At 47.0% G+C, this 27,845-nt stretch overlaps 1 protein-coding gene, 1 long non-coding RNA gene and 1 pseudogene across 2 annotated transcripts in view; all 3 read left to right on the plus strand.

Moving 5' to 3' along the window:
• Positions 1 to 27,845, plus strand: part of LOC132571890 (zinc finger protein 420-like) — a 92,795-nt gene that overhangs the window by 57,493 nt on the left and 7,457 nt on the right. The window lies entirely within an intron of this gene.
• On the plus strand, positions 5,590 to 6,067 carry LOC132571356 (uncharacterized). Its single transcript, XR_009555384.1, has 2 exons — positions 5,590 to 5,632; positions 5,964 to 6,067. It is a non-coding gene; the product is annotated as an uncharacterized LOC132571356 (long non-coding RNA).
• Positions 6,146 to 27,739, plus strand: LOC132570972 (oocyte zinc finger protein XlCOF6-like; annotated as a pseudogene).

Genomic DNA, 27,845 nt, shown 5'->3' on the forward strand with positions numbered 1-27,845 from the left:
GTAAGGAAAGACCCCTGTCCCACCCCAGCTGGGAGTGGTGTTGAATTCTGGGAAAGCCCGGTGCCAGATACCCAAGATCAGCTCATTGCAATCTCAGATGTACACTGCCAACGATTCCGGCAATTCCGCTACCATGAGGCTGAGGGCCCCCGAGAGGTTTGGAGCCAGCTCCATGGACTTTGCAGCCACTGGCTGAAGCCAGAGAGGCACTCCAAGAAGCAGATGCTGGACCTGGTGATCCTGGAGCAGTTCCTGACTATCCTACCCCAGGAAATGCAGTGCTGGGTCAGAGGATGTGGGCCGGAGACCAGTTCCCAAGCAGTGGCCCTGGCCGAAGGTTTCCTTCTGAGTCAGGCAGAGGAGAAGAGGCAGGCAGAACAGGTGAGGGGATTTTCTCCTGGTATGACCAATTCAAGCAATGATATCTGGCCTTTTCTTTAAGTTTCCCTGACAGACGTTTGTCCCAAGCATTAATCATCCAAATTGAACAGCCTCTTAAGCAGCCTCTTCTCCTAGAGGATTTCATATCCCTCCAGATAACTCTCCAGGTCTGCTGATTGAAGGGTACTGAGTCTGGGAGTGGGGTAGCTGCTACCTAGATAGCAGTCTTTTATTTAATTGGGGAAATTAGCGTTCTTAGAGACAGTGCAAGAGGGGACAACTGGAATCGCCACCTATGTGTTCAGGAATTGCTCCCTTAGAAAAATTCTCACATAAACCAGGCAAATCTTCAACCAGTAAAGTTTTATTGAAAAACAAACTGAAAAGAAATGAAACAAGTATACTTGCACACAAAAACACTCTTTAAGCACACTTGCAAAGCTAAATAAGAGGAACAGGAATGAGAAAGGAATCGTTTAGGGAGAGGCTGCATTTACCAATCTTGAAGAAGTGTGGTCAATGAAGAAGGATTTGAAATGGCCCACATTCCATAGAAGAGAGGGGGCTTCCCCATACAAATGGAAGTGTGGTGCAGGAGCCAATAAAACACACACATGCATACACACACACACACACACACACAATACATACATACACACACACAGCAGGAACGCACAGGAATGCAGTTTCGGCTGGCTTGGTGCCAGGGGGTGTGACCTGATATGCAAATGAGTTCCTGCTGGGCTTTTTCTACAGAAGGAGCCCTGCTACAAACAATATAAAACCAATACAAACCGATATGACGATTACTATAAAATTCAAGATGGCATGCAATCCATATGTAGGGGCAATATACACATATCTCAAAAAGGGAAGAGAAGGGGGGAAGCAAGAGGAGAGGGAAAAGAAGGGGAGGCCAAAACTAGCTGTAGCCTATCACCTACGGCCCGGTCCTGCCCTCAATCGCAGGCCTGGTGGAACAGGGCTGTTTTGCAGGCCCCACAGAATTGCGCCAAATCCTGCTGGGTCCTGAACTGCCTGGAAGAATGTTCCACCAGGCGGGGCAAAAAGGGTTGAGAACCAGGCCCTGGGTTGAGAACAGACACTCTTTGGACTGGGGAAACCTTCACAGGAAAAATGTTTCCTGAGGCACTATGACAGGTTTCACCCAGAAACAAATGGCTTGATGCGTTTGCTGAAATGTTGAAGAGACGCTTGATGGTTCTCCTGGAGGGAGATCAAAGACTGGGGAAGAGCTGAATGGCTCTCTCAGGGACTGGCTATGGGTGATAATATTCATAGCTGAAGTACAGAATGGGAGGTACTTCCAGATGTTGTGGATGTGCTAAGAAGGACAAATGGGAAGGAAGCAGGATTGTAGATGAAAGATTAATTCAAGAAGAGGAGCTTGTTTCCTGAGACACCCTTTGTTATAAATTACACATGGCTTTAGGGTGGAAGGAAGTTCAAGAGCCAGGGATTCTTCTTCCAAAATCGTAGCCCCATTTTCTTTTTTCTGGCAGGCATCCATTTTTTGTCATTTTAAGTCAGACAGCATGGGACTTATGATTCTGTGGTAATATTAATATGAAAGACACTTGGGCTTCTCTCTCCCTAGCTGCCAGACAGGAGGAGCATGAATGCTTACACAGAATCCATTCCACCTCTTACCCCTCTCTCTTGCTGCTGTTTCAGATGTGGGCACCATCCTCAAAGAAAGAAGTGACATTCCCTGAGGCGGAAGGAGCTTCCTTGGAGCGAGGGCAGATAGCACAGTCTCAGGAGTCTGCCCAAGATGCCCTCTCCTGTGGTAAAGTCTCTTTGTGGCTGGATGTGTTTGGGACACTCTGTGAGTTGGATGGGTGGAGAGTTCAGGTCAGGAAAAGAATTCAATACCTCCTCACACAACACAGAGTTAATTTGTGGCATTCAAAGTCCACTAACTGTGATTCTTCTCTAAGGGGATTAGACAGATTCATGGAAGACAGTTCCTCCCATTAATCAAAATATTCACATCTCACGTTTCTTCCTTAAGAGGAAGTGAAGGTGGCTCAAAAGAGAAGAGGTAAACAAAGCTGGGCAGAGCTATTCATCCTGATGAATAAAGGGGGCCTCCACTTCTGGGACAGCTGAGCTCTGATGAACAGCCCCTAGGGGCCAATACTCATTGAAAAAATTTGGCTTCTGTGTCCACGCTTATAGGGGTATCTGGTGTTAAATGTGAGAAATAGGATGCTGGAGTAGGGATGGCAGGCTGTGGACTGGCACCCCCAGAAGCTGTGGGGGGGAGGGGAATGGTTCAGATGTGATGCCATGTTGATGTTGCATCTGGCTGAAAGGCTGGTTGTGAAGTTAACATGCAAACACACTCTGAAAACTCAATGAAATTAAACTTGAGGTTCCAGATATGGGTCCAGTCACATCTGGATTTTAGGCCGAATGTCAAGTGATGGTCGTTTCCATCCCCTTCTGTCCTTCCCCTCAGGCCAGACTGAAATCTCGCAGAATTCTGAAATATGTTGACAGCATTTCTAAACTCTGAGGCTCATAGGTACCTGGTGTTTCTCTTCTGCCTCTCCCAGAATGTATTAAAAAGTGGTACAAAATTTGTTGAGCATATACAGAACAGGATTTCATAACCCTGGAAAGGGGACATGTGAAAAAGGGAACAAGCAAGCAAACCCCCTTCCTTCCTTCTTTGTCTCAATAAAAGGCAGTGAAGAGATGCTGTTGAGCCGTCATCTTCTTAGATGTGTAGAAACAGCTGCTGCACCTCCAGTCCAGGTAGGAGAGATGAGCAGGGGACAGCCTGGGTCCCTCCTCCTTTCTCAGGGGAGCGTTTGCTCCTGCAGTTTCTACAAGGTGTCTGGGCAAGAAATGCTCTGAACACCGGTCCCTTTACCCATCCCAAGCCATACATCCTGTACCCTCCCACAAGACTCCCTTCCAATGTGCAGTCCCTGCCTGGCATGATCTCTGACAATGGAATCTGCTTTTCCTTTCAGTCTCCTGTTTCCTTTGAGGAGGTATCTGTCTATTTCAAGGAGGCAGAATGGGCCTTGCTGGATCCAGGGCAAAGAGCTCTCCACAGGGAGGTCATGCTGGAGAACTATGGAAATGTGGCCTTTCTGGGTGCCAAAGGTGAGAATTGCTGCCATTGGGATAAGGCATGAATCAAAATATTGAAACAAATGTTTTTGAGGCCTGTCTTACTACCTGGGAAGGAGTGGTGACTCAGTGGCAGAGTATCTGCTTTGTTTGCATGCAGAAAGTCCCAGGTTCAATCCCCAGCATCTAAAATGATCAGGTAGGAGGTGATATGAAAGACCTCTACCTGAGTCCCAGAAGAGCTGCTGCTAGATTGAGTAGACAATACTGACTTCAATAAGCCAAAGATCTGAATCAGTATAATGCAGCTTCCTGTGTTGTTCCTGTGTGTGTACTTGCTCATGGGCAACTGAGGCCAGAGTTGTGGCCATCACCCAATCCAGAGAAGGTGTCCTGGTCTGAGGCAAAGGGGATGAGAGACCTTCATGTTCCCCGGAGAGCACTTCGATCTGGATTGCAAAATCTACTTACAATCCCTGGCCCTAAGGAGGCCAGGCTCATGACAATTAGAGCTAGAGACTTTTCTGTAGTGGCTCCACACTGGTGGAATGAGTTGCGGGAAGAGGTCAGGGCCTGCGAGAGCTCATAGAGTTCCGCAGGGCCTGGAAGACAGGGCCTGTAAGCTAGACTGCTAGCCACTATTGTTCTAGGCAACATACGAACCCCCCCTTTCAATCTGCTGTACAGCAGCTGCGGAGAGGACAACTTAAGATCTGCTTTACAGAGAATTATAAATTTGAAAACTTAAGATCATAGCACCAAAATATTTTTATGTATTTTATCTTTTATATTACTCTGTGTTTTATGGTTTTAATGTCACACAACTATGTCTACTCATGCATATGCATGTCTATGTAAGCTGCCCTGAACCCGCCTTGGCGGGGAGGGCAGGATATAAATGGAATAAAATAAAAATAAATGAATAAAATAAAATAAAATAAATTCAGAAAGACACTGAAAGGGGCCACATACTCATTTCTCTGTTCCCAGCCTTTCCAAACACCCTTTACAACACACCCTTCTACTCTGCTTGTGATCTGGAAAAGATCCTGTCAAGAACCAAAGCGTGGGTCCCCCTGGGTCACTTCTCTTTGTACCTGAGCACCATCCAGTTCAGTGGGTTTGTGAGGAGAGTGCACACAAATAAAGCACACCTCTTTGAAATATAGACAGGTTTATTAAGGGTGTGAAAGTAAGACATCACTAAGCAGCACAGTTTCTACTGCTTAGCAACAGAAAAAAGAAAAGCTAATTGTTCTATCTGAGTCATGAAAGTCCTGGTATTAGATGGTACTTCTTGTCACACCACCAGTATTCCAGCTGTAGCTTAAGCTACCTACATAAAATTATTCCTCACAAAACCATCTGAAGTCACAACATCTGCAACTCAAGAGTAGGAAAGGAAATGGAAAGGTCCCCTGTGCAAGCACTAGTCATTTCCGACTCTGGGGTGACGATGCTTTCACAACATTTTCACGGCAGACTTTTTACGGGGTGGTTTGCCATTGCCTTCCCCAGTCATCTTCACTTTCCCCCCAGCGCTGTGTACTCATTTTACTGGCCTCGGAAGCATGGAAGGCTGAGTCAACCTTGAGCCGGTTACATGAAAACCCAGCTTCCACCAGGGATCAAACTCAGGTCGTGAGCAGAGCTTAGGACTGCAGTACTGCAGCTTTAACACTCTGCGCCACGGGGCTCTAACTCAAGAGTAAGCCACTTAATAATCGCATTAACCCTTGGAGAAAGTAGGGCACTTGCCTCTCAGATCCATTCCACTTTTACTGATTGAGATTGTGGGCTTTGATACAGACCATAGTTCTGTCCTTCAAGAAATATTTTTATTTTTTTTAAAAAAATTTCTAATATACATTTTTCAAAAACAGAAATATAAAGGTACAGAGAAAAAGTCTAAAGGAAGAAAATTAAGAAAATATATCAATAAACTGACAAAAGTTTTTATTCTTGAATTGCTTTCCTCCCCCATATAATAATGATCACTTTCTCTTTCTTTCTTCCACTCTCTCAATAAAAGAAGCCAGAAGTATAACAGAGGCTTTGATGGACACAAACAACAGCCTTGCAGTCAAAGAAAAGCTGGAGGGCTCCCCAGAGTGTATCTCCTGCCCAGATGAGCTGGCTGAGAGTGAGTATCCTTCATGGTTATATCAAGGGAACAGGGACATTCATTTGGAGCAACATTGGGTGTGGCACAGTCATGCAGCCTGCTGGGTAAGGAGGGAGGGGCCTGAAATCTGAAGGCTCAGAAGCTGCTTTTGGGCAAGAGCTCAGCTATGGCTGTTGAAGGGGTGAGAGGTCATCAGATGCTAGATATTCTGTGGAGGGGTGGTTAAGATCAGCCAATCTTGATGAGGCCAAAAGGCCTACTGCAGTCACATAGCCCCAACAATCAAAATGCCTTTGGACCTTACAAGCCCTCCCAGGTGCTAACAGGATCTCTTTCCTTATTCCAGCAGAGGATGATCAGAGGAATGAGGAGGATGAGAAACTTCATCAGCAAATGCCAGATAGAGTTGAAAATGAAGACTTGAAAGAAAATGTCATCAGTCGAGGCAGACTTAAGAGAAATAAAGGCAGCCATATGGTTGAGAAGAGAGATAGAACACTGCATAATTTACATTTTCCACAGAATAAGATAATGAAGCCAAGTAAATCCATTCAGTGTGGTAAGTCCTTCAGAAAGAAATCACAACTCTTTGGTTACCAAAGAATTCACAGAAATGAGAGACTTTTTGAATGTTCAGAGTGCAGAAAGAGATTCGGAAAGAGGAGCCATCTTCAACAGCATCAGAGAACCCACACAGGGGAGAAGCCTTTCGAATGCTCAGAGTGTGGAAAGAAATTCAGTTGGAATGCTGCTCTTCAGGTGCACCAGAGAACCCACACAGGGGAGAAACCCTTTGAATGCCAACTGTGTGGAAAGAGATTCAGTCAGAGTGGCACTCTTCAAATGCATCTAAGAACCCATACAGGGGAGAAGCCATTTCAATGCTCAGAGTGTGGAGATAGATTCAGGTTGAGTAGCCGTCTTCTAAAGCACCTGACAACCCACACAGGGGAGAAACCTTTGGAATGCACAGAGTGTGGAAAGAAATTCAGTCAGAATGGCACGCTTCAACTGCACCAAAGAACTCACACAGGAGAGAAACCTTTTCAGTGCTTTCAGTGTGGAAAGAGTTTCAGTGTGAGGCAATATCTGCAAATACATCTGAGAACCCACACAGGGGAGAAGCCTTTTGAGTGTTCAATGTGTGGAAAGAGATTTAGTGTGAGGGGGAATCTGCAAAAGCATCTGAGAACCCACACAGGCGAGAAACCATTTAAATGTTCAGTGTGTGGGAAAGGATTCAGTCAGAGTGGTACTCTTCAGCTACATCAAAGAACTCACACGGGAGAGAAACCTTTTCAGTGCTCGGACTGTGGAAAGAAATTCAGTTCAAGTGGGAATCTTCAACTGCACCAAAGAACCCACACAGGGGAGAAACCTTTCGAATGCTCCGAGTGTGGAAAGAGGTTCAGACAAAGTGGCACTCTTCAGCGACATCAGAGAATCCACACAGGGGAGAAACCTTTTGAATGCTCCAAGTGTGGAAAGAGATTCAGTTGTGGTCGCAGTCTTCAAGAACACCATGAAACCCACACAGTGGAGAAACCTTTTGAATGCTCAGAGTGTGGAAAGAGATTCAGTACGAGTGGGAACCTGCAAAAGCATCAGAGAATGCACACAAAGGAAAAACCTTTTAAATGCTCAGAGTGTGAAAAGAAATTCAGTGAGAGGATTGGTCTTCAGCAGCACCAAAGAATCCACACGGGGGAGAAACCTTGGGAATGTTCTGTGTGTGGAAAGAGATTCAGACAGAGTGGCACTCTTCAGCGACATCAGAAAACCCACACAGGGGAGAAACCTTTTGAATGCTCAGAGTGTGGAAAGAGATTCAGTAGTGGTCACAGTCTTCAAGAACACCAGAAAACCCACACAGGGGAGAAACCTTTTGAATGTTTAGAGTGTGGAAAGAGATTCAGTCAAAGTGGTACTCTTCAACGGCATCAAAGAACCCACACAGGGGAGAAACCTTTTGAATGCCCAGTGTGTGGAAAGAGATTCAGTGAGCGTCGCGATCTTCAGCGGCATCTAAGAATCCACACAGGGGAGAAACCTTTTGAATGTTCAGAGTGTGGAAAGAAATTCAGTACCAGTAGCTATCTTCTACAGCACCAAAGAACCCACACAGGGGAAAAACCTTTTGAATGCTCTGAGTGTGGAAAGAAATTCAGTAGCCATAGCTATTTTCAACAACATCGCAGAACCCATACAGGAGAGAAACCTTTTGAATGCACAGAGTGTGGAAAGAAATTCAGTCAGGCTTGCAGTCTTCAGGAGCATCTAAAAACCCACACAAGGAAGAAACCTTTTGAATGCTTAGAGTGTGGAAAGAGATTCGGTGTGAGGAGGAATCTTCAAAAGCATCAGAAAATCCACACAGGGGAGAAACCTTTTGAATGCTCTGTGTGGAAAGAGATCCAGTGAGTGTCACGATCTTCAATGGCATCATAGAATTCACACAGGAGAAACCTTTTGAATGTTTAGTGTGTGGAAAGAAATATACTCAAGAGTACCGCTCTTCGGTGACATCAAAACCGCAGTAGATAAAAATCTTATGAATGCTCACAGAGTGAAAAACGATTCAATCAGAATTGCAGTCTCCAAAAATATAAAAAAATGCACAGCAGAAAACTTCTGAATGCTCAAAGTGTGGAAAGAGATTCAGTTGGAATGGCAGTTTTCAAAAGCATCTAAGGACCCACACAGAAGAAAACTTTTGAATGCCAGAATGTGGACAGTCTGAGTTTGAATCTTCACTAGCATCCAAGAATCCACAAATGGAAGAACCATTTTGAATGCTCAAGAGTATGGGAAGCAATTTTGTATGTCTTCCAGACTTCAAAAATATCTAAGAATCAGCATACTGGTGAAATCTTCTCAATGCTCGAGTTTGAAAGAGTTTTAGTCACAGTTGTATTCTTCCAGCAGCATCTAAGAACTGCAGAGGAGAGAAGCCTTTTAAATGCTCAGAATGTTGACAGAGATCCCTTTTCTATAGCACACTTCAATAATTTCAAGAAACACACACTGGGGAGAAAACCTTTGAATGCGGAGAGTCTAGAAATAGCTTCAGCTAGAGAGGCCTTCTTCAGTGGCATCAAAGAACCCATACAGGGGAGAAAGCTTTTGAATGCTCAGAATGTGGAAACATATTCAGTCAGAATGGCAATCTTCAAAAGCATCTAAGGACACACACAGAGGAGGAATCTTCTGAATATTCAGAAGGTGAATAGACGTTCAGTTGGATTGGCAATCTTCAAGAGTACTTAGGGACCCCCACAGGAGACAAACCTTTCAAATCCCTAGAATGTGGAAAGGAGTTCTCGGAAATGTGATCTTCAGCAATGTCAAAGAATCCACAAAGGGGAGAAACAATTTGAACGCTCACAGTGAAGAAAAATATCAGAGTGGAACTCTTCAAGGTCATCTAGGAACTCACAGAGAGAAAACGTTTGAATGCTTGGTCTGTGGAAAGAAATTCAGTCAGTGCTGATATCAGCACTGGTCTGTGGAAAGAGATTATCTGGTCTGTGGAAAGAGATTCAGTCAGTGCATCTAAGACTTCTTGGGCTGCGGAAAGAGCTGTAGCCATGATGGAAGACTGAAGTAGATCTCACGGGAAAGAATCAGCAGGATGTGATCTCAGGATTCGATATCAGTTCATATCTCTTGAAGGATTTATGAGTCTGCACAGGAGAGGAACTTCATAAATGTTGCTGTGGGGCAAGAAGTTCAGGCCAAGGTCCTGCCTTCCTGTTCCTCAGGGAATCCACAGAAGGATGACATTTTCCTGTAGTTGGTTCAGATAATGCTCTTCTTCAATACCCAGGTATTGCAAGCTCAGAAAGTAGTAACTTTTGTAATGGTTTGCCCTCCTCTGTGAAACTCACTACTTCAGGGTATCTTAGCACTTTCTGACATCTGCAAAACCGGCAAAAACATTTCTGTTTTCCAGATTCTGTGCAGAGATTGACAAAGTGAGGATGGTACAAGACTGGCTTTGAATAGCTGGTTTCCCTAATTTACAATGGGGGTGTTCCTGATAAGGAGTTTTAGAGAGGCAACCCCAACCCCATACCCTCCCAAGTCCAAACTGCTTTGAGCTTTTGGGGATCTGCAACTTTCTGGCAGTAGGATTAATTTGGGTTGAAAAGAAAACGTTCTGTCCCCCAACTCAAATACCCACTAAGTTCAAAGGAGTCAGACCGCCCAACAACATACAATATGAGATCCAGTTTGGTGTAGTAATTAAGCACATGGCCTCTAATCTGGGCGAACTGGATTTGATTCCCCATGCATCCACCTATAGCTGTTGGTGTGACCTTGGGTCAGTCACAACTTCTTTCAGCTGTTCCCAAAAGAGCTCTCTCAGTCCCACATACCTCACAGGGTGTCTGTTGTGGGGAGGTGAAGGGAAAGGAGATTAGCCACTCGGAGACTCCCAAGTGAAAGGCAGGGTTTAAATCCAATCCTCTCTCAACATATAAAGCAGACAGAGGGTTTTTTGTTTAACTACTTTAGTATTGAAAAATAGCTATGTGAAAATAGGTAGCTGAAGAGGTTAATAACATCCCAGGAAGTCTTTCTCAAAGGGACATCACCCTTTCCCCCTCCAAGCCATAATTATTTATCAGTCAGAAGGAATAAAAAAAAATTCAGCTAAGGAAGGGCTATAGCTCTTTAAAATAAGAGAATGCACCAATATTCCATCCCATGCAAAAAAAGATGGGCTGGGTTTTCAGTCTGCTTCAGTGAAATGAGTTATTACAGCCGCTATTTATATTTATTTATTTATTTGTTTATTTATTTATTTATTTATTACTTTACATTTATATCCCGCCCTCTCCGCAAGCGGACTCAGGGCGGCTTACAACATCATAAAAACAATCAATTCAATAAAACATATAAAACCATAATTTACTTATCAATTTTAAAACTATTAGCGCTGTCTTAGTCCAATCTAGGCGGTATTGACTTCTGACTATGATCGCCAGCATTCTGTAGGATGTCCGGTGGCAGCCCATTTTCAATCAACCACAAAAGCCTGTTTAAACAGTTCAGTCTTACAGGCCCTGCGGAACGCCGACAAATCCCGCAGGGCCCTTATAGCTTCTGGGAGGGTGTTCCAAAGTTCTGGTGCTGCCACCGAAAAAGCCCTGGATCTCGTTATGCATAACTTGGCTTCTTTTGGGCCAGGGGCAGACAGATTTTTTGTCCCTGATCGCAGTGCTCTCTGGGGGATATATGGGGAAAGGCAGTCCCGTAGATAGGCAGGTCCCTGACCATAAAGGGCTTTAAAGGTTAATACCAACACCTTGAAGCGAACTCGGAACACAACAGGCAACCAGTGCAGCTCTCTCAGCACTGGCTGAATGTGCTCCCATCGTGGTAGCCCCATTAACAGCCGTGCCGCAGCGTTCTGCACTAGTTGTAGTCTCCGGGTTAGCGTCAGGGGTAGCCCCATGTATAGAGCATTACAGTGATCTATTCTTGAGGTGACCGTAGCATGGATTACCGTCGCTAAGTCGTTGCGCTCCAGGTAAGGGGCCAGCTGCCGCGCTTGCCGAAGATGGAAAAAGGCAGATCTAACAGTGGCTGCCACCTGAGCCTCCATTATAAGGGAGGACTCAAGGAGCACGCCTAAGCTCTTGACCTTAGGGACCGGTATCAGTGGCACCCCGTCAAGGGCCGGCAGCTGGATCTCTCTCCCCGGACCACCCCGACCCAGGTAGAGAACCTCCGTCTTCGTCGGATTCAATTTCAGCCGACTCAGTCTGAGCCAAGAGGCCACGGCTTGTAATGCCAGGTCTAGATTTTCCAGGGTACAGTCAGACTGGCCACCCATCAATAGGTAGAGCTGGGTGTCATCCGCATATTGATGGCAACCCAGTCCATACCTCCTGACAATCTGGGCAAGGGGGCGCATATAGATATTAAATAGCATCGGGGATAGGACCGCTCCCTGCGGCACCCCACAACTAAGAGAGTGCCTCTGGGATGCTTCCTCCCCTATCACCACCCTTTGTCCCCGATCTTGGAGAAAGGAAGTCAGCCACTGCAAGGCAGATCCCTGAATCCCCACATCGGTAAGGCGGCTGGTCAGTAGCTGATGGTCAACCGTATCAAAAGCGGCTGACAGGTCTAATAACAGCAGCACTGCAGAGCCGCCCTGATCCAGATGTCGCATAAGATCATCCATGAGAGCGACCAGAACTGTCTCCGTCCCGTGACCTGGCCGGAAGCCGGACTGGAATGGATCCAGTGCGGAAGTGTCCTCCAGGAATCCCTGCAGCTGAATCGCCACCGCCCACTCTATGACCTTACCCAGAAAGGGAAGGTTTGACACCGGCCGATAGTTCGCCAATGTGGCCGGGTCTGCTGATGGTTTTTTTAAGAGGGGACGGACCACTGCCTCTTTAAGAGGTATGGGAAAGATCACTTCAGTCAGGGACCTGTTGATAATGTCCTGTAGTGGTTCACGTAGCCACGTTTGGCTAGCCTTTATAAGCCAAGACGGGCACGGATCTAACCTACAGGTCGTAGGGGGTACAGCTGCAAGGATCCTGTTGACTTCCTCCAGACTGAGTGGACTGAAGGAGTCCAGAATTGAACCAGAAGACGTGCTCGGTGCCCCAAGTTCATCTACGGTATTAATTATGGCGGGTAAGTCGTGTCGGAGTGACGAGACCTTATCTGCGAAATAGCTCGCAAAAGCCTCACAGCCTATTTCCAATTCTCTATTATTTTGTTTGCCCTGCGGCAATTCTGTTAATGACCGAATTATACTAAACAATTGTGCTGGGCGCGAGGTCGCAGATGCGATTCTGGATGCAAAGTGTTCCTTCTTTGCAGTCCGAATAGCCATCTCATAGGCCCTCATAAATGACCTATATGATGTTCTCGTAGCTTCGTCATGAGCGTGGCGCCATTGTCTCTCTAGTCGTCTTAATCGTCGTTTCATTGATCGCAGCTCCGGGGTATACCACTAGAGACTAGACTAGAGAGGATTTACAGACTAATCCCTATTTAGCCGCTAATTTAAATGGAAGGTGGCTAAATCGTGTGGGTCTATAGAAGACCCAAAACACACAAGGTGTGATTTGTGTCATCCTTTCATTGGTAGGTGGGGGAGCCGGGTGATGCTTTACTGAAGGAAAACCTTTCTGATGTTGGCTTTAGCCATTCTTACCAGTCTAAATTACTGTTCACTTAAGGTTTTTGCTTCTAAAATTCTGTCTGTTTGGACAACATATATCTGTGAACATCTCTTTTCTGGAATAATGTCATAAATGGGCATGCATCCATCCAGTGCTGCGCAAATTGCTCTGGCTGCCTATTGGGTACCGGGTCCACTTCAAAGTGCTAGTTCTTACCTTTAAAGACCTAAATGGCAAGGGGCCAGCATAGCTTCAAGATCGCCTCTCCCCATATGAACCCATTTGATGGTCCCTGGCCCCAGAGACGTCCGACTGGCTTGAAACAGAGCCAGGGCCTTTTCACCCGTGGCTCCTGCCTGGTGGAATGAGCTGCCACTGGAGAGCCAGGCCTTGCAGGAACTGCTTCAGTTCTGCATGGCCTGTAAAAGAACTCTTTCACCAGGTTTTTGGTTGAAACAGCATACATCACTTGCTGGCACCCTCCCCCCCCACCCTGCTTTTCATATTGGTAATCCAGGATCTGTTTCCATCAGAATTCGTTTTGGATTGAAGGCTGCTACTGTTGAGGCTGAGGTTGTTAACTTAGTCCATTTTATCTGCATTTTAATGGTTTTAGGTATCTATAGTGAATTGCAAATTGTTTTTATTGTTTAACTGTGATGTAATCCACCCTGAGCCTGCTTGCGGGGAGGGCGGGATATAAATCGAATAAAATAAACAAACAAATAAAAAGTATGTCTCAGCTTACAGAGACACACTTGAACAGCATCCTCAAGATTGCTACAGCACAGATGTCGACTCGAGTTTGGTATGAAAATTCAGAGCAAGAGGTGCCAGTTATAGAGGACTTGTAAATAAAGAAAATACTGCAAGAGTGATAATGTTTTAAGCATATTTGTGACTTTTCAGTAAAATTCATATCATTTATTTGGTTTTCCTGTGTCCTTTATAAAATTTATATCTCATGGCACTAAATTTTACGGCACACATGGCCCAATAAAGTGACATTTATATCAGGTTTAAGTTTTAGCCTCTCCCCCTCTGCTTTAATCATAGAATCATAGAGTTGGAAGGGACCTCCAGGGTCATCTAGTCCAACCCGCTGCACAGTGCAGGAAACTCATAAATACCTCCCCCTAAATTCACAGGATCCTCATTGCTATCAGGTAGCCACTTAGCCTCTGTTTAAAAACCTCCAAGGAAGGAGAGCCCACCACCTCCTGAAGAAGCCTGTTCCACTGAGGAACTGCTCTAACGGTCAGGAAGTTCTTCCTAATGTTGAGCTGGAAACTCTTTTGATTTAATTTCAACCCACTGGTTCTGGTCCTATGCCATGTGATAATTCCCAGCTGCCGCCACCATCACACTTATAATAAAACCCACCCCCATCTGCAGAGATGATGATAATGTTGATGCTTTGGGCATCCGCCTCCATCTCTCCCCCACCTTCAGGTAACAGGAACCAACTCTCCCATGTAGATTCCCAACAACTCACCTTCACAATGCACTCCACCATGGGCAATTTGCCACCTTGGCTGCAGCTGGAGATGGACCACGTCTGCCTGTTCTGTTGGCTCCTCGGACCCTCCCAGCTCCCCATGGTTGGGGCCAGGACTTTGGCAGTGGCAGGTCCAAGCAGCAGGGGTGGCTCTTTCCACTGGAGCCCCTCATGTCTGCCTGCTATCACGCACGCACCAGAGTCAGGACTACTCCCCCCTTCTACATTACATAAACTGCCTAGGCTGTCATCTCTTTGACTGCAGAGTACAGGTGTGAGTAACCCTCATATCCCCAGTGCCCACCCTCCCAGTTCCACACCCATTACACATTACCACTAGGACAGTATGCAGGGACAGAACACATAGCCTCTGTCATCTGGCAACCATGACCAGTTTCTTGTGGGCCGGATAAGAGTCCTGGAGGGGCAGGTTCCATCCTGCGGGCCATATATTTGATTGTAGTGCCTTAGCTGGTAGTATCCTTCTCTTCTAAGTTGCCAAGATGTTAATTGGGGGCCTCATGCTCTGGTAGTCCTAGCCCTGTCTGGCAGAGAAATCCCAGAAGTGGGGCGGGTGCCCAGGCCTGACATGAACCACATAGACTGAGAGAATTCTCTCTTGTCCTCCATGTTTTCAATTCTGGGATTTTCTGAGGGAGTCTGGGAAGTATTTCTGCTGGAGTCTCTGTCCAGGCTTCAAATGTGAGTTTCCTTGAGCCAGTGGTCTGGATTTTTTTCTAGGGTCCTTTTCCTCCTTCAGGCAGGAGACTTTTACCCCTTGGATGGGAGAAATACCCAGCAAGGTACACTTTTCTCATTGAAGTAATCTTTTGTATAGACTACACCGTTAAAAAATGTTGACAGAGGTATGGGGTAGGAAAACTTTCCAGTTCTTAATTTTTCTGCAAAATGTTCTCATTTCTAATGATCTCTTGTTTCCTAAAAGTAATACCGCATGGATGCCATGGTAATGCGATTTTGGGTAAGTCTGGCAATTTTAAAACAGTGATAAATGTTGTTCAGGTAAGATGTTGGCAGCCACTTTGAGGTTGCTGAGATATTCGTGCCTCAGTTCAAGTGTAATGCCTCAGTTCTCTCTCTTGGCACTAAATTTTATGGCACTTGTGGCCCGATAAAGAGCCATTTATATCTCTTGGGCCTGCAAGAAATCAGCAGTTTCTGGAAGCTCTCGGGCTTCTCTCACTCAGAAGGCCAGACTGACTGACATATGGGAACATCTAACCACTTGACAAAGCCTTCCTTTATAATAGCTTTCGATAGGGAAATTCTAATTGCTGAAATTCTAATCTCCCAGGTTGGGTTTATCATGAAAGTGCAAATGAATTAGCAGTTTCCCTAAGTCCAGCTCTGGACCTTTTCTCTCTCCTGTGGAGGGGAGGGGGCTCTTGCCATGGATCATCTGGGAACAACTTCATGAACAGTTCAGGTTCTGCCTGGCTGGGCTTTTTTTCTAGGGTCCTTTTCCTCCTTCAGGCAGGAGACTTTTACCCCGGGGATGGGAGAAATACCCAGCAAGGTACACTTTTCTCATTGAAGTAAACTTTCCTGTAGACTACACTGTTTTAAAATGTTGAAAGAGGTACGAAGTAGGAAAACTTTCCAGTTCTTTATTTTTCTGCAAAATGTTCCCATTCTAATTATCTCGTTTCCTAAAAGTACTACTGCATGGATAATGCAATTTTGGGTCAGTCTGGCCATTTTAAAACAGTAATAAATGTTGTTCAGGTAAGATGTTGGCAGCCACTTAGGGGTTGCTGAGACATTCGTGCCTCAGTTCTCTCTCTTGGCACTAAATTTTATGGCACTCGTGGCCCTATAAAGTGCCATTTCTATCTCTTGGGCCTTCAAGAAACCAGCAGTTCCTTTCCGGAAACTTTGGCCAGTTTACATTTGCAACGCAAAAGCCGCGGGACTTTGCGGCTCTTCCGGGTTCTGCGGAGCAATTAGTGCGAAATCCGCACAAACGCTGCGCGGTGAAGAGGGACGTCGCTCCCGAGTAAGGTCAGTGCGAAAACGACTTCAGACTTCTCTTGCTCAGCTGGCCAGACTGACTGACATATGGGAACGTCTAACCACTTAAAAAAGCCTTCCTTTATAATAACTTTGGATAGGGAAATTTTAATATGTCATTCCTCTCAGGTTGGCCCCATCGTGTAAGTGCAAATGAATTAGCAGTTTATCTCAGCCCAGCTCTGGACCTTTTCTTGCTCCTGGGGAGGGGAGGGGAGGAGGGGCTCTTGCCATGGGCCATCTGGGAACAACTTCATGAACAGTTCAGGTTCTGCCTGGCTGGGCTGCCTGGGCTCTAAATCCTAAAGTTTTAAACAGAAATAAAATGATGTTAGATGACATAGGTCTTAGTATGTGTATTGGGCTTTATCTGGAGCAGAAACCTTGTTAAACATCACAGCAAAGAACACCAGGGAAGAGACTTACTTTTAAAAGGCTGGATTTGAGGCAAAACCTCTGGCTGCTTCCACAAAGAGAGGTTTTGGGAACTTCCGCCTGACCTCGTCCCCAAATTGTGTACCCTCTGTGCTACCCCACCCCCCTTCACTGGATTGGGCTCTTTGACCTTGATTCTGGTCACCATGCTCATCTGCGCAGGAAGACAAAATAATACCGGCTGTTACCTGCTTCCAGGAAGGGCCTGGAGTTCAACTGGAATCACAAATGACGCCTCCAATGCAGAGACTGGAGCTGAGGCGTCTTTGTTTATGCCCCCCCCCCTCCCTGCTCACCTTTCCAGCAATATTGAGAAATGGGTCCTCCTGTTATTGGAAGAAGCAAAAATCACCCCCCCACCACCACCACACCAATGTTCCCTTTAAGCTGTAGAGTCTTGTGAGCAAAAAATTCTACTTTCTGAGCTACTGGCATTACAGTTGTGAGCTCCTGTATAAATTAGTGTGCTCTGGGGTCATCCTTCCTGATTTAACACAAAAATTATATTATCACCGTCTTCAAGTACTTGGAAGGGCTGTCATATAGAGGATGGTGTGGAATTGCTTTCTGTAGCCCCGGAAGGTAGGACCAGAACCAATGGGTTGAAATTAAATCAAAAGAGTTTCCTGCTCAACGTTTGGAAGAACTTCCTGACCTTTAGAGCGATTCCTCAGTAGAACAGGCTTCCTCGGGAGGTTGTGAGCTCTCCTTCCCTGGAGGTTTTTAAACAGAGGCTAGATGGCCATCTGACAGCAATGAAGATACCGTGAATTTAGGGGGAGGTGTTTGTGAGTTTCCTGCATTGTGCAGGGGGTTGGACTGGATGACCCTAGAGGTGCCTTCCAACTCTATGATACTATGATTCTGTGAAAGATGTGTGAGCTGGAGGCTAAAAATCTGTGAGCTGGCTCACACCAACTCAGCTTAGAGGAAACACTGCCCCACCCCACTCGCCAGACACAAAGACAACAGCCTCCACGGACAAATCCTTCCCCCACATGCTCCAAGCTCCCCACCCCGGGCGCCCCATCCCTCCTGGCTCCTGCAGTGGGAATCAGCCTTCAAGCTTTTCTCCCCCAGCAAATGCAAAGCCCTTTATGCAGCGAGATGAGGCGGAAGCAGAATGGAGGGCTGTGCAGGGGTGGGGGTGGGGTGGAAGAGCGCACTTCAGCGGAGAGCTCCCCCTTCTTCTGGCTGTCTCCGCCCCGTAGCAGGGAAAGTCAGAATCCTAGAGGGGCTTCCAGGAAAGCGGGGTGGTGTGTTCTGGGGCCTACAAAGCGGCCTCAGCTCCCTCCTCTCCGGTGAGTCCAGGGGGCTGGGGAAGGCTGGGGTGGGGGAAGGGAAAGGGGGGGCAAGATTCAGGGAGGGAGGGAGCGTCGCCCCGCTGCAGAGCCCCGCGGGTGGGGGGTTTCTCCTTTGGGCGCCCCTCCTTTCCTCCCCTTCTCTGCACCTGGCTGGGGGGGGGGGGTGAGATCCAACCCCTGCCTTGCATTGGAGAGTTGTGGGTCAAGGGAAGGCGGGGAGAGGAGGGGCTGGGTTTTCCCGGGGAGGGACAGTTAGGGACACATCTGGGCAGGTTCTCTCCAGGGCCAGTGGTTGGTTCGAGAGAAGGAAGGAGAGAAGGAGACATCTGCCCACCCGCCTGCTTGCAGGGAGAGGAGTCAGAGCAGTGGGGCTCCCAGTCCCGGGGTCTGGGCATTGAGCGAGTCTGGAACTGAGGGCCAAGTTTGCAGAGGAGGGCAAATCCTCCAGGAAGGCAAAGTAGGGTTGCCAAGTCCAATTCAAGAAAGATCTGGGGACTTTGGGGGTGGAGCCGGGAGCAAGGCTGTGACAAGCTTAACTGAACTCCAAAGGGAGTTCTGGCCATCACATTTAAAGGGACTGAATATCTTTTAAATGTCTTCACTTCATTGGAAATAATGAAGGATAGGGGCACCTTGTTTTGGGGCTCATAGAATTAGATCCCCTAGTCCAATCCTTTTGAGGAGAAGCAGTGGATGCTATGCTGAAAGTTTTATGCATTTATCTCAAAAAACAGGCCACCCCAGAGCCCCAGATAACTGGCTCAATTCTCCATTATACCCTATGGGAATCAGTCTCCATAGGAAATAATGCCCAGCAGATATTTCCACCCCACCCCCACTTTCTATTATTATTATTATTATTATTATTATTATTATTATTATTATTATTATTATTATTATTATTATTATTATTATTATTATTATTATTATTATTATTATTATTATTATTTCTGATGATCCTGAAGTGAGGGGAGGGCCTCCAAACCAGGGGATCTCCTTCCCCCACCTGGGGATTGGCAACCCTAAGGCAAAGCCCCTAGGAGAGCGCAAAGAGCTCCCAGGAGAGAAAAGGAGGTTCTCCAGGAGAGGGGAAATGGTGGCTTGCCTTTATTCATTCCTGCCCAGAGCTATCCATGTTCTTGAGTCTCTGACCGCAGGGAATTAAAACCCGGCTTATTTCCTATAGGGAGGGGGGGGAGTGCAACAAGAGCCCAGAATAGTGAAGAGAGTCCTCAGTTCTAGAGAAGCACCAGGCGGGTGGAGGTTTCCTACCCTCCCCCTTGGAGAAGCAACACCCTGTGAGGCAGGCAGGTGGGGCTGAGAGAGCTCTGACAGAAACTACTCTTGAGCAGAACAGCTCTTTCAAGAACTGTGACTGACCCAAGGTTATACAGCAGCTGCCAAGTGGAGAAGTGGGGACTCAAATCCATTTCTCCAGATTACAGCCTGCCGCTCTTAAGGTAACTGGGAGAAAGCCCCCCCCCTCAAATTTACACCCTCCCTTCCTGCCTCAGAAGGCACAGCTTTGTGCAGAAGAAAACAGTCCCCAAAGAGCCTGGGAATTCAGACCAGCAGGAGACATGGAGAGGAAAGGAACCTTCTTAGACTGGGGAGGGAGCTGATGGGGCAAGGCTGGGGAGCAACAGGAGGGGTAGGAGATTTGGAAGGGGAGGAGGAGAGGGGGCCCCGCCTTCCTTCTGCCTCCTCTGCTTCTGGCCCAAGCAGGCCTTTCCTTCCTTCCTTCCTTGGGCATCCAGCTCCCAAGCAATGCAGCCGTGTGTTTTGCTGTTTGAGAAACTGAGGAGTGAAAGGTCTCCCCCACCCCTGCAATCCTCTTTGTCCTTCTCACTGTCAAAATTCTGGGCCTTTGATGACTGCTTTTTTGCTCTGCTGGGTGTATGGAGAAAGAAGCCCTCCAAGTTCCTTGAGACGATGAATCAGATCTTTCCAGGGTCACCTGTGCCAGGTGCTAGATAGAAGAATGCCTTGAAGACATCTCTGATCTGATTCATATGAGCAGAGACAGTGGGCACAACCTTTCTCCTTGTTCTTCTATCTTCCAACGTGTGGGCATTTCCCATGATGCAAAGAGCCAGCAATTCAGCTCTGTTGCCTCATGGCCTTCCTGCTCATGAGTTCTCTTCAGTGTGTGGAGCAGACTGGAGGGTTTTGGCTTCCCTCAGAGGGGAGGAGGAAGTGCAGTGGCTTCCAGCAGGGTCAGGAACTAAGCACCCAGGAATGGATTTGGCAAGGCTGTGAGGACACCTGTCCGGAAGGGGAGAGGGTTGGATGGACAAGGAATATGTGACCCCCCCATAAAAACTAGCTGGGGTGGGGGGAGGTGACAGGTCAACCTGTCCTGAGCTTTACTAGATAAATTCCAGTACTTTGAATTGTGTCCTGACACCAATCCAGTGTATTGTTGGAACTCTCTGTCTGGGGCAGTGATGCTCTGTATTCTTGGTGCTTTGGGGCTCAGTATGAGGGCTTCTGTTGTCCTGGCCCCACTGATGGACCTCTTGATGGCTTCTGGTTTTTTAGGCCACTGTGTGACCCAGAGTTGTTGACTGCATGGGCCACTGGCCTAATCCAACATGGCTTCTCTTATGTTCTTATCCAGAGACAAGGTCATTTCGAAGGACTGGCATAAAAAAATGAGTGTGTAGAAAAAAGGGTTCCCCTACATCTTTTTTTCTCTCACTCTCAGGCAGCAGCAGAAAGATATCTCCTCCTTCATCTCCTCTGTGATGAAGGAAAAAGAGCTGCCAGGAAGCCTTTTCAGGTAACGGGGTGTGTGTGGGGGGGTGGTATCACTGCAGAGATGGACAGTAATCAGACTCCTTGTCCTGGTTCTGATCACAGCCTACCTTGGAGATGGGATGCACCAGTACACCAACCACTCTTTGGCATCTTACACCAGGCACAAACAATCAATGGGAAAATCCAAGTGGGCAGCCGTGTTGGTCTGAAGCAGTTGAACAAAGCAGGAGTCAAGTCGCACCTTTAAGACCAACCAAGTTTTATTTAGAACGTAAGCTTTCGTGTGCTCTCTAAGCACACTTCATCAGACGAGGGAATCAGGTATTGTGGCCCTTAAAAGCTCTACATTAGAGAAACTAATGTAAAGTGTGTGACAGTAGTCTAGCCTCAGTTACCATAGGGTAGATCCAGGTGGCTAGACTGGATTAAGGAAAGCACATGAATTAACACAACACATTAAGTGATGCAAAAATTCCATAGTGGGATCCTAGTTTTAAGAAGCTATACAGAGTGGTAAGACCACAGTCCTTAATAATTTATCCAAGTAGCATTGTGAATCATTTAGTACAGTGCAGCTCTTTTGCCTGCAAAGCAAAACCCTCTTGAATACTTCTGTGTTCCAGAGCTTGTGGAAGTGGGAAACATGATACTCTTTCAGATCTCAGGCCTTCCCAACCAACGTCTTGCCAAGGGCAGTTTTCCATTTCTTCACTTGCAGCCGTTTGATCCACACCAGTCTGGCTCTGTTCCTTTGAGAGAGGCCTACTTAATGGGACATGATCTTCATGAACAGACTGAACCAACTAAACAGAGGCTAAGGGCTTGTTCACACCTTTAAAGTGCCAGAGACACTTAACTTTCTAATGAACCCATGGAGGCATATCTCAAATAACTTAGTTTGTAATATATAAAAATGATATGAAACCGGTCTGTAACCCACAAGAAGTCCTTTTGTTCTGATCCACCAAGATAATTCTTATGTATCTCCTAAGTATTTGAAGGTTTGTGATGCTCACTGGCAGGCCTCGGATTCAGCACTCCTGTGAGCTCCAGAACCTTTCTGAGGGTTCCCCCTCTTCCTCCCCACCTATCTTGTCCACTGAATAGAAGGTGCAGCTGCATAACAATCCCTGGATTAGGAGAGCGGGCAGCCAGCTAGCCACCAGGGGCTTTGCCAAACCCTTACAACCCTCATTCACCCTCATAAATTCACCTAATATTTTGATCAATGGGAGGAATTGTCTTCCATAAATTCATCTAATTCCTGAAGCCCACACTACCCTTTCTTCACTTCTTATGTGATTTTGGACAGCAGGTGGCTTGCTGGCCTCTTGAGGGCGGGGAGGGTGGCCAAGGAGAGCCCCAGGTGAGCGAGGTCTGCTTGAGCTGGCTGGATTTCTACCCAGCCCAAGCAGGCCTCACTCACCCAGGGCTCTCCTTTCTTGCATCGGGTTGCTTTCCTAATGAGTTATGCTAATGAGCTCCACCACCTATTTTTCTACAGAACGACCCCTGATCACTGGTGCAACTCCATTCTGATTTTCAGTGTGACTGCCTGCATCTCTCCTTTGCTCCAGAAAGAAGCTGCTTTTCATAGCTAAGTGACTAAAGGCACCTTTTACACAATCAGAGGGACCCAAGAGAAGTGGAAAGAGATGGAAGAGCAGAGCCCAGAAGCACCTAGAGCTTGCAAAGCACAAAGGGAAAGCCCCCGTCCCACCCCAGCTGGGAGTGGTGTTGAATTCTGGGAAAGCCTGGTGCCAGATACCCAAGATCAGTTCATTGCAATCTCAGATGTACATTGCCAACGATTCCGGCAATTCCGCTACCATGAGGCTGAGGAGCCCCGAGAGGTTTGGAGCCAACTCCATGGACTTTGCAGCCACTGGCTGAAGCCAGAGAGGCACTCCAAGAAGCAGATCCTGGACCTGGTGATCCTGGAACAGTTCCTGACCATCCTGCCCCAGGAAATGCAGTGCTGGGTCAGAGGATGCGGGCCAGAGACCAGTTCCCAGGCAGTGGCCCTGGCCGAAGGTTTCCTTCTGAGTCAGGCAGAGGAGAAGAGGCAGGCAGAACAGGTGAGGGGATTTCCTCCAGGTATGTCCAATTCAAGCAATGATATCGGGCCTTATCCTAAAGGTTCCTTGACAGACATTTGTCCCAAGCATTAATCATCCAAAATGAACAGCCTCTTAAGCAGCCTCTTCTGCTAGAGGATTTCTTATCCCTCCAGATAACTCTCCAGGTCTCTGCTGATCGAAGGGTACTGAGTCTGGAAGTGGGGCAGCTGCTACCCAGATAGCAGTCTTTTATTTAATTGGGGAAGTTAGCGTTATTAGAGACAGTGCAAGAGGGGATGACTGGAATTGCCACCTATGTATACAGGAATTGTTCCCTTAGAAAAACTCACATAAACCAGGCAAATCTTCAACCAGTAAAGTTTTATTGAAAAACAGATTGAAAAGAAATGAAACAAGTATACTTGCACACAAGAACACTCTTTAAACACACCTGCAAAGCTAAATAAGAAGAACAGGAATAAGTGGGGAACAGATTATGGGAGAGGCTGTATTTACCAATCTTGAAGAAGTGTGGTCCATGAAGAAGGATTTGAAATGGTCCACATTCCATAGAAGAGAGGTGGCACCCCCATGCAAATGGAAGTGTGATGCAGGAGCCAAGAAAACACACATACATATGTACACTTCTTCAGCGGGGAGGGCAGGATATAAATCCAATAAATAAATAAATAAAAATACACACAAACACACACTGGAAATGGGTGCTTGCATTTATTTTAAGTTATAACCCACTCTCAACAAAGTAGATTCATAGGCGGTGACAACAATTTATAGATTAACAATTCAAACCCTTCTAAAATACTACAAACCAGGGCTCTTTTTTTTTAGCAGGAACGGAGTTCCGGCGGGCTTGGTGTCGGGTGTGTGGCCTAATATGCAAATGAGTTCCTGCTGGGCTTTTTTTCTACACAAAAGCCCTGTGTGAAACAATGGTGGTGTCAGGGGGCATGACCTAATATGTAAATGAGTTCCTGCTGGGCTTTTTCTACAAAAAGAGCCCTGCTACAAACAATATAAAACCAATAAAACCTATAAGACGATTACTATAAAATTCAATATTTTTAATTTTTATTTTATCGAATTTATATCCCGCCCTCCCTTGGCGGGCTCAGGGCAGCTAACAACAGCAACTTACCCATATAAAACATTAAAAACAGTACACAATAAAATTAACCAATACAGTTTACAATCATTTAAGACCAAGATGTGCATTTCTAATTGCTCTGAATGATCTTGCTTCACTTATGGTGGTTCAGTGGGATTATCGGTGCCATGGGGTAATAGCTACCTCCCTTCAGCCTCTAAAAACAAGTTTAAATAACTTGGTTTTTTAAGATGGCATGCAATCCATATGGAGAGGCAATATATACACATGTCTCAAAAAGGGAGGAGAAGGGAGGAAGCAAGAGGAGGAGGAAAGGAGGAGGCCAAAACTAGCTGTAGCCTATCACCTAGGGCCCGGTTCTGCCTCAACCATAGGTCTGGTTGAACAACTCTGTTTTGCAGGCCCTGCAGAATTGTACCAAATCCTGCTGGGCCCTGCACTGTCCTGGAAGAGTGTTCCACCAGGCTGGGGCCAGGGCAAAAAGGGTTGAGAACCAGACCCTGGGTTGAGAACAGACATTCTTTGGACTAGGGAAACCTTCACAGGAAAAATGTTTCCTGAGGCACTATGACAGGTTTGACCCAGAAACAAATGACTTCATGTGTTTGCTGGAATTTTGAAGAGATGTTTGATGGTTCTCCTGGAGGGAAATCAAAGATGGGGGAAGAGCTGAATGCAGGCCTGGTGCTAGGGGTTCTTGCGTACCAGGCCGAATCCCCCACCCCAAGTGTTCTATTCGCGCGCACGCCCCAATGACATCACCCCCCCCCCAATTTTGCCAAGGCTTCCTGAGCCTCGGGAGGCCTCGCCGAAGTCAGGAAGGCAGTGTGCACGCCCAAAGCCAGGCTCTGAGCATGCTTGCTGCCAGCACCACCACCCCACCCCCCGGACTTTGCTGAGGCCTCCTGAGCCTCGGTGAAGTCAGAAAGGCAGCGGGCGTGCTCAGAGCCAGGCTATGAGTGCACTCACTGCCAGCCCCCCCCCCCCCCCTGAACTTTGCCAAAGCTTCCTGAGCCTCAGGAGGCCTCGGCGAAGTTAGGAAGGCAGTGGGCATGTTCAGAGCCGGGCTCTGACTGTGCTCACTGCCATGCCCCCTGTCATGAGCCCTGACGAGGGGGAGCTGGAAGGGTTAACAGACCTGGAAGAGTTGCCAGCCAGTTCCTCAGCCAAACAACCAGCAGCTGGCCCATCAGTCACTCTCCCCACATTCCAGGCACCAGTGTCAGCTGTTGACAATCAGTCTCCTCCAAGCTCTCCCCCTCCCATCACAAGAGTTTGAAGCAGGCTCTGGAAAGAAATGTCAGAGCGAAGACAGGAGGAACGCTGATGCTTCAGATCTCTCAGCCCTGAGTTCTAGCAAAGTCGCTGCCACCCAGGGAGCAGGCTGATTGAGGCTTCCATATAACTCCCACCCAGGACCTGGTAACCTTGTGGAAGCAACAAGTCTATTCCCTGGCTTGCACCCACGGTCCTTCCTGATCCTGACCTGCTTGAATTCCTTGGCACCCTGACCCTTCTGATTCTGGTTTGTGATTTTGCTTTGGTGACTTGGCTCCTGCTTCCTGGACTTTGACCTTGGACTGGCTTTGGACTCCCGCCTGCCTGTGCCCTGAGAATGTGACACCCTCCCCCCCCACCGACTACTCGCACACGCCAGCCCTGGCTGAATGGCTCTCTAAGGGACTGGTTATGGGTGTTAATATTCATAGGTGAAGTACAGAATGGGAGATACTTCCACATGTTGTGGATATTCTAAGAAGGAAAATGGGGACGAAGCAGGATTGTGAATGAGAGAGATTAATTCAAGGAGAGGAGCTGATTTCATGAGAAACCCATTGTTATAAATTAGGGCGGAAGGAAGTTCATGAGGCAGCGAGACAGCTTTACATTACTTTCACAGAATTGTGGCCTAGTTTTGCCTTTCTGGCTGGCATCCATTCTTTGTCATTTTAGGTCAGACAGCATGGGACTTATGATTCTGGGATAATATTTTTGTAGCAGGAACTCCTTGGCATATTAGGCCACATACCCCTGATGTAGCCCAGCCTCCAAGAGCTTACAGGGCTCTTTGTACAGGGCCTACTGCAAGCTCCAGGAGAATTGGCTACATCAGAGGGCTGTGGCCTAATATGCAAAGGGGTTCCTGCTACAAAAAAGCCCAGAATATTAATTTGAAAGACACTAGGGTTTGTCTCTCCCTAGCTGCCAGCTGCTCTTGCCAGAAGAGGGGCATGAATGCTTACACAGAATCCATTCCATTCCACCTCTTAACCCTCTCTCTTGCTGCTGTTTCAGATGTGGGCACCATCCTCAAAGAAAGAAGTGACATTCCCTGAGGCGGAAGGAGCTTCCTTAGAGCGAGGGCAGAGGGCGCAGTCTCAGGAGTCTGCCCAAGATTCCCTCTCCTGTGGTAAAGTCTCTTTGTGCCTGGATGTGTTTGGGACACCCTGCGAGTTGGTTGGGTGGAGAGCTTAAGTCAGGAAAAGAATTTAGTACTTCCTCACACAACATAGAGTAAATTTGTGGCATTCAAAGCCCACTAACTGTGATTCTTCTCAAAGGGGATTAGACAGATTCATGGAAGACAGTTCCTCCCATTAATCAAAATATTCACATCTCACCTTCCTTCCTTAAGAGGAACTGAAGGTGGCTCAAAAGAGAAGAGGTAGACAAAGCTGGGCAGAGCTATTCATCCTGATGAATAAAGGGGGCCTCCACTTCTGGAACAGCAGAGCTCTGATGAACAGTCCCTCGGGGCCAATACTCATTGAAAAAATTTGACTTCTGTGTCCACACTTATAGGGGCATCTGGTGTGCACTTTGAGAAATAGGATGCTGGAGTAGGGATGGCAGGCTGTGGACTGGCACCCCCGGAAGCTGTGGGGGGGAGGAGAATGGTTCAAATGTGATGCCATGTTGATGTTGCATCTGGCTGAAAGGCTGGTTGTGATGTTAACATGCAAACACACTCTGGAAACTCATTGAAATTAAACTTAAGGTTCCATATATGATCCAGTCACATCTGGGTTATAAGCTGAATGTCAAGTGATGGTCATTTCCATCCCCTTCTGTCCCTCCCCTCAGGCCAGACTGAAATCTCACAGAATATGTTGACAGCATTTATAATCTCTGAGGTTCATAGATACCTGGTGCTTCTTTTCTACCTCTCCCAGAATTTAATATGTTAAAAATTTGTTGAGTGTACACAGGGTGAGGCTTCACAATCCTGGGAAAAGGTGCATGAAAAAGGGAACAAGCAAGCAAACCCCCTTCCTTTCTTCTTTGTCTCAATAAAAGGCAGCGAAGAGATGCTATTGAGCCATCATCTTGGCAGAGGTGTGGAAACGGCTGCTGCACCTCCAGTCCAGGTAGGAGAGATGAGCAGGGGACAGCCTGGGTCCCTCCTCCTTTCTCAGGGGGGCTTTTGCTCCTGCCGTTTCTACAAAGTGTCTGGGCAAGAGATGCTCTGAATGCCTTTCCCTTGACCCATCCCAAGCCATACATCCTGCACTCTCCCAGACGACTCCCTTCCAGTGTGCAACCCCTGCCTGGTTTGATCTCTGATGATGGAATCTTCTTTTTCTTTTAGTGTCCCTTTTCCTTTGAGGAGGTGTCCATCTATTTCACTGAGGCAGAATGGGCCCTGCTGGATCCAGGCCAAAGAGCTTTCTATAGGGAAGTCATGCTGGAGAACTATGGGAATGTGGCCTCTCTGGATGCCAAAGGTGCGAGTTGCTGCCATTGGGATGAAGCGTGAATCAAAATATTGAATACTCACACAGGGGTTTGAGGCCAGTCCTACTACTGGGGAAGGGGTGGTGACTCAGTGGCAGAGTATCTGCTTTGCATTCAGAAGGTCCCAG

Source organism: Heteronotia binoei, chromosome 5 (genome assembly GCF_032191835.1).
Source record: "Heteronotia binoei isolate CCM8104 ecotype False Entrance Well chromosome 5, APGP_CSIRO_Hbin_v1, whole genome shotgun sequence".
Classification (NCBI taxonomy): domain Eukaryota; kingdom Metazoa; phylum Chordata; class Lepidosauria; order Squamata; family Gekkonidae; genus Heteronotia; species Heteronotia binoei.